At 32.8% G+C, this 6,875-nt stretch overlaps 1 long non-coding RNA gene across 1 annotated transcript in view; it reads right to left on the bottom strand.

The window, feature by feature from the left end:
- Positions 1-372: 372 nt before the first annotated feature.
- The window catches only part of LOC108544365 (uncharacterized), a 28,383-nt gene continuing 21,880 nt past the window's right edge, over positions 373-6,875 (bottom strand). Inside the window, exon 5 of the long non-coding RNA XR_001889815.1 lies at positions 373-3,006. This is a non-coding gene — a long non-coding RNA (uncharacterized LOC108544365). The remainder of the gene's footprint in view (positions 3,007-6,875) is intronic.

Below are 6,875 nucleotides of genomic sequence, written 5' to 3'. Positions count from 1 at the left end.
AAGGCATAGCAGAGGCTCCAGAAATGTAAGAGGGCACAGCCAAGAAAAGCAGAGCTGCTCAGCTTAACACAACTGACTGCTGCTGCATAAATGATCCCTCCAAGCCCAGCTCAGACTACAAGAACTGTGCCATGTTGCCAAGCAGAAAATACAAATTCGAGAAAAATAAACTAAATAAACAAATAAGTAAACATGTAATAGTGAAAAGGGAGAAAGAAAATTTTCACTATTTTCACATAAAGTGATATCTTCGCACAGTAAATCCAAACAAATCTACATTTAAACCAAAATTAATGAATTTATGTAGTTCATCAGACCAAAAAACAAAAACAAAAACAAAACAAATCCATCCACACAAAGCAATATATATTGTTTTAAGCCGGTAAATCTTAAGATAGTTTGTTTCACAGGGTGATTGTGGGAATACATAATCAAAAAAATCAGAATATTATAAACAAATTTATGCCAATAAATAGAAAAAAATAAATAAAATTCTAAGAAAAAACACAGATTTCCAAAACCGATAGAAGAAATAAAAAACCCAATTAGAATGAAATTTAGAAACCTATTAGAATTGAATCTAATTAAAACAATTATCTGAATAAAACTCCATATCCAGAAGAAACTCCATATGAAAACCTTTAAACAAATAATAAATTATACCAGTCCTAAATAGCCACTTTTATAAACTGAGAATATGCCACATTATTTTTATGAGTCCAGCATAACCTTGATACCAACATCCTAAAAATATAATATCTTTCATGACTAGGTACAATGATAAACAAAATATTATCAAGAAAAAATTTATCAATTAATAAAAATACAATGTGTAATTTTAAAAAAATGAATTGATTCCAGGACTTCAAGGTGGCTTAAAATTTTTAGATCAATTAATACAATTTTCTAAATTAACGAAAAAGGAGAATTATCATAATCATCTCAAAACCCATTTGTAATGTTAAATAACAGAAAACTAGAAATAAAATAGAATTTTCTTAGTCTGAAACAAGGCATTTATTTTAAAAATGAAAAGAAATATTAGATTTAATGGTGAAATAAGGGAAGATATATGGCTTCTGTAATGAGATAAAGATATCTCCTATGACCCGTTAATAGTTATCTGGCAAAGCCTGGCCTGTACAATAAGCCAAATAATTATATTGCAGAAATAAAAATCATCTTATGTGCAGACATGATTTTTTTTCATAGAAAATTTAAAAAAAATACCTCAAGTTATCGGGATTAGTTAATTGAGCTGATCACTCTACTGGACATGAAACTAGTATAAAAATAAATTGTAGTTACATATATACTAGCAACAAACAATTAGAAAGTTTTTTTTTATGATACCATTTATAAAGGCGTGGATCTAATGAAGGCTAAGTCAAAACTTCAAGTAGAAAATAAACCATTGTTAAGAGATATTAGAACAGATAAAATAAATTGGGATATACTATATTTATGAATTAGAAGACAATTCTCTTGTATATATAGATGCAACATAGTCCCAATAAAAATGGTAGTGTTTTTTATAGGGGATGGGAAATGACAAGCTGATTCTAAAAGTTATGTAGAAACGCAAAGCAGGAAATAATAAAGTCAATCTCGAATAATTACAAATCAGAGATTTTATACTATTAGCTAAAAATCGTCTTATAACACTTTGCTAAGTAAACATTGTGGATTGAAACAAGGGTTGATAAATAGGCCACTGGAACAGAATACAGGGTTTACAAACAAACCCACAAAAATGGATAAACCTAATCTATGACGAGGGAGAAACTGTAGAGCCATAGAGGAAGCTTCATCTTCTCAATAAATAATGCCTCCTAAACTGGACACATATATAAAAATAATGTTGGCACCTATGTCAGACCATATGCAAGATTTCATTTTAGATGGCTTGAATTTCTAAATATAAATAAAAAGTTAAAATGCTTTTGGAAGACTTTGAAGAAGAATTTTTCCAGCAAATTCTTAAACAAAAAAAAAGTCAAAATTTTTTTTGTAGATTCAGGAGGTACATGTACAGGCTTGTTACGTGGGTATGTTGCATGATGTTGAAGTTTGCGGTCCAAACAATCCTGTGTCCCAGACAGTGAGGATTCTACTCATCAGTATTTCAATCCTGTTAGTCCTTGTAATCTATTGTTCCATCTTTATGTCCATGAGTACCCAATGTTTAGCTTCCACTTTTAAATGAGACCATGTGTTGTTTGGTTTACTGTTCCTCTGTTAATTCACTTGGGATAACGGCTTCCAGCTGCATCCATGCTGTTGCCTCAAAATACATGATTTTGTTCTCTTTCATGGCAGCATAGGATTCTAAGGTCTATATCTACTACATTTTTTAAATCCATTCCCCTTTTGATAATCACCTTGGTTGATTCCATGTCTTCACTATGGTGAACAGTGCTGTGATAAACATACAAGTGCATGTGTCCTTTTGATAAGAATTTATTTTCTTTTGTATATATAACCAGTAATGGGATTGCTGGGTAGAATGGTATTTGTCTTTTATGTTCGTTGAGAAATCTCCAAACTGCTTTCAACAGGTGCTAAACTAAATTACATCCCCATTAACAATGTATAAGCATTCCCTTTCCTCTGTAGCCTCACAAGCCTCTGTTGTTTTTTCTTTTTAATAATAATCATTTCAGTGGTGTGAGATGTTATCTCACTTTGGCTTTTATTTGCATTTATCTGATGATTAGCGATGTTGAGCATTTTTTTCATATGTTTAGAAACTTAAACAATTCAACAAGCAAAAAACCAATAACCTCACTAAAAAGTGGGCAAAAGACATGAACAGACACTTCTCAAAAGATCACAGCAAATTTTGATGATGTTCCATTTGTATCCCCCAGCCCTCATGTGAATACACCTACTCGTATTATGGACTGGTTCTGTGTGTGCAGATAACTTTTCACATCAAGCATTGAGCTTGTCTTCTCTGTGTCAGGATTTTCCCTGGCAATATCGCTTGAGGTAATGATTCTACTCCTGCTGTTTTGGTTCTTCTTGGTTAAGAACAATAATATTTGAATCAGCACACCGTCTATGTTTTACTGATATTATTTTCCAATTTTCCCAGTCAGTATAAGCTAATTAGCTTCATAAAGGTTTGTATTATAGCGGAACACACTATACTTCTTCTTCTTTTTTTTTTTTTTTTTTTTTTTGAGACGGAGTCTCACTCTGTTGCCCAAGCTGGAGTGCAGTGGCGCCATCTCAGCTCACTGCAAGCTCCGCCTCCCAGGTTTACGCCATTCTCCTGCCTCAGCCTCCCGAGTAGCTGGGACCACAGGCGCCCACCACCGCACCCAGCTAATTTTTTGAAGTTTTTATTAGAGATGGGGTTTCACTGTGTTAGCCAGGATGGTCTCGATCTCCTGACCTCGTGATCCACCCACCTCGGCCTCCCAAAGTGCTGGGATTACAGGTGTGAGCCACCGCACCTGACCAGGAACACACTATACTTCTTAGGAAATATACTATTTATTGAATTCTGCAGAAAACAGATGTTGTTAACTTTCCCCCTGTTGGTGATGATAAATTTGATTACTTCATTAAGGCAGTGACCACCAAATGTTCTCCATTATTTTTTAAAATATTTTTCAAAATGCAAATAATCTGGAAGTGACATTTAATGATCACGTGAATCTTCTTCTCCAAAATAATTCCTCTTTAATTTTAGGTGAATGATAATTTTGCCTGAGTCCATCATTTCATTAACAGTTGAAAATGTCTTATTAAAAGAATTTATTAGCTAATGTTGTTCTGTAAAAACATTTTCCTCACCACTTGGGATTCACTGTATCTTCTCATTACACAAAGTAAATGTCTGGTTTCCATTTAATTATCAATATTTAGGGTAAGAAATTGGTGTTGTAACCACTTCTGAAGATGAATATTTGTTATGTTAATTTGCTTTTATTATTCTTGCTTTTTTTTTTTCTTTTGTTTTTTAGAAAATCATGGCTTTCTTTTTCTTATTCTTTGGGGGACAGGGTCTCACTCTATTGCACAGGCTAGAGTGTCGATCATAGCTCACTGCAGCATTGAACGCCCAAACTTACGCAGTCCTTCCACCTGAGGGTCCTGAAGAGCTTGGGACTTTTTATTTCTTCAACCTTTCCTTCTCTGTCTCTCCCTCCATTCTGTCCTTCTTTTATTCACTTGATTCTTTTTTTTAACTTTTAAGTTCAGGGGTACATGTGCAGGTTTGTTACATAGGTAAACTTGTCATGGGGGTGAGTTGCAGAGATTATTTTATCACCCAGGTATTAAGCCTAGTAACCATTAGTGATTTTTCCTGATCTCCCTCCTCTCACCCTCCACCCTCTTATAGGCCCCAGTGTGTGTTGTTCCCTTCTATGTGTCCACGTGTTCTCATCATTTAGCTACCACTTATAAGTGAAGACATGCAGTATTTGGTTTTCTGTTTGTATGTTTGTTGCTAGAGAGAACGGAATCCAGCTCCATCCATGTCCCTGCAAAAGACATTATCTCATTCCTTTTTATGGTTGCATAGTGTTCCTTGGTGTATATGTACCATATTTTCTTTATTCAATCTATCATTGATGGACATTTAGGTTGATTCCATGTATTTGCTTTTGTGAATATTGCTGCCATGAACATACATGTGCATGTGTCTTTACAGTATAATAGAATTATTTATATTCCTTTAGGTATATACCCAGTAATAGAATTGTTGAGTCAAATAATATTTCTGCATTTAGGTCTTTGGGAAATCACCACACTGTCTTCCACAATTGTTGAACTGATTTACACTCCCACCAACATTGTATAAGTGTTTATTTTTCTCCACAATCTCGCCAGCATCTGTTTATTTTTTCTTTTTGCTTCTCAATAGTAGCCATTCTGACTGTTGTGAAATGGTATCACATTGTGGCTCTGGTTTGCCTTACTCTAATAAGCAATGATATTGAGCATTTTTTCATATGAGTTGGCTATATGTATATCTTCTTTTGAAAAGTGTCTGTTCATGTCCTTTGCTCACATTTTTTTCTTGTAAATTTGAGTTCCTTGTAGATGCTGAATATTAGACCTTTGTCAAATGCATAGTTTGCAAAAATTTTCTCCAATTTTGTAGGCTGTTTACTAAGTTGATTCTTTTGTTTTGCAGAAGCTCTTTAGTTTGATTAGATCACATTTGTCAATTTTTGCTTTTGTTGCAATTGCTTTTGGCATTTTCCTCATGAATCCTTTGCCTGTGCCTATGTCCTTAAAGGTATTGCTTTCCAGCGTTTTCATGGTTTGTGGTTTTACATTTAAGTCTTCAACCCATCTTGAGTTAATTTTTGTATATGGTATAGGAAAGGTACCCAGTTTCAATCTTCTGCATATGACTAGCCAGTTGGTTATCTCAGCACCACTTATTGAATAGGGATTTCTTTTCCCATTGTTTGTTCTTATCAGATTTGTTGAAGATCAGATAGTTGTAGGGATGCGGTCTTATTTCTGGGTTCTCAATTCTGTTTCATCCGTCTATGTGTCTGTTTCTGCACCAGTACTATGTTGTTTTGGTTACTGTAGTCCTCTAGTATAGTTTGAAGTTGAGTAGTGTGATGCCTCCAGCATTGTTCTTTTTGCTTAGGATTGCTTTAGTTATTCATGCTCTTTTTTTTTTTTTTTTTCCGTCTGAATTTTAAAATATTTTTTTCTGGTTCTGTGAAGAATGTCAATTGTAGTGTAATAGAAATAACATTGAATCCATAAATTACTTCGGGCAGTATGGCCATTTGAATGATTTTGAATCTGTGTCTAACTAAAATCTTGTATCCTTTGACCAATATCTTTCATCTCAATCTACCATCTTCCCCCGATCCCTGGTAACCACCATGACACTCCCTGTTTCTGTAAGTTCAAAGTTTTTAGATTCCATGTATAAGTGACATCATACATTACTATCCTAGCTTATTTCACTTAGCATAATGTTCTTCATGTTTATCCATTCTGTTGCAAATTGCAGGATTTTCTTTTCTAAGCTAAATAATGTGTCATTTTTGTGTTCATGTGTATACATATACAAATGTATACAATATTTTCTTTTTACATTCATTGATTGATGTTAATTCCATATCTTGGCTGTTGGTAAACAATTTCATAATTAACATGAGAGTGCAGTTATCTCTTTGACATATTTTATAAATATTATGAGTTAATATGAAAGTATCCAAATTAAATTAGTTATTACAGGTTGCTAATTTTCTTGAACTTATATTTGTATCTCTTTTCAATTACATTTAAAGTTTAATTCCTAACAATATTAATATAATTACTAGTTTGCTTTATCCTATAATATTTATAAAATGATTTAAAATTGTATTATCAACATAAATATGAACAGTAACCTAATAAGTAAAGTGTAAGATTATTTTGCAGATTATTAAATGTACTATGTTACTAATATCAGAATCTGTTTGATAAAAATCTGCTTCATGCAAGTGAGCACAGAAAACAATCTGCAGAGAGAACAAATAAAAAGACAGTATAGAAAGAGAAGTGAAGATGTGAGACCATGTATCCCTAGATATCACAGAGAATATCCTTGGTTCATTTTTGATTGATGTCTTTATGAGTCTTTGTTTCTAGATACCATGAGGCCTGTTGCTTGATTCATCTTTGGTTATTATGACACATATTTTAATATATTAAATATTTTAAGAATAAATAATTAATAATAAAATGTTAATATTCCACATGACCATACTTTGTTTTTTTGTTTTCTTCACATGTTGTTTGTCTGTTTGTTTCTTGGAAGTAATAAATTCCTTGATAAATAAACAAATTCATTTAAAAGTTGATAAATCTAATGATTAAGGCTATGATAAAACTAGCACAAAGCT

This window comes from Rhinopithecus bieti, unplaced genomic scaffold, assembly GCF_001698545.2.
Source record: "Rhinopithecus bieti isolate Rb0 unplaced genomic scaffold, ASM169854v2 scaffold_25209, whole genome shotgun sequence".
NCBI lineage: Eukaryota > Metazoa > Chordata > Mammalia > Primates > Cercopithecidae > Rhinopithecus > Rhinopithecus bieti.
This window is presented reverse-complemented; position numbering and strand designations above follow the sequence as displayed.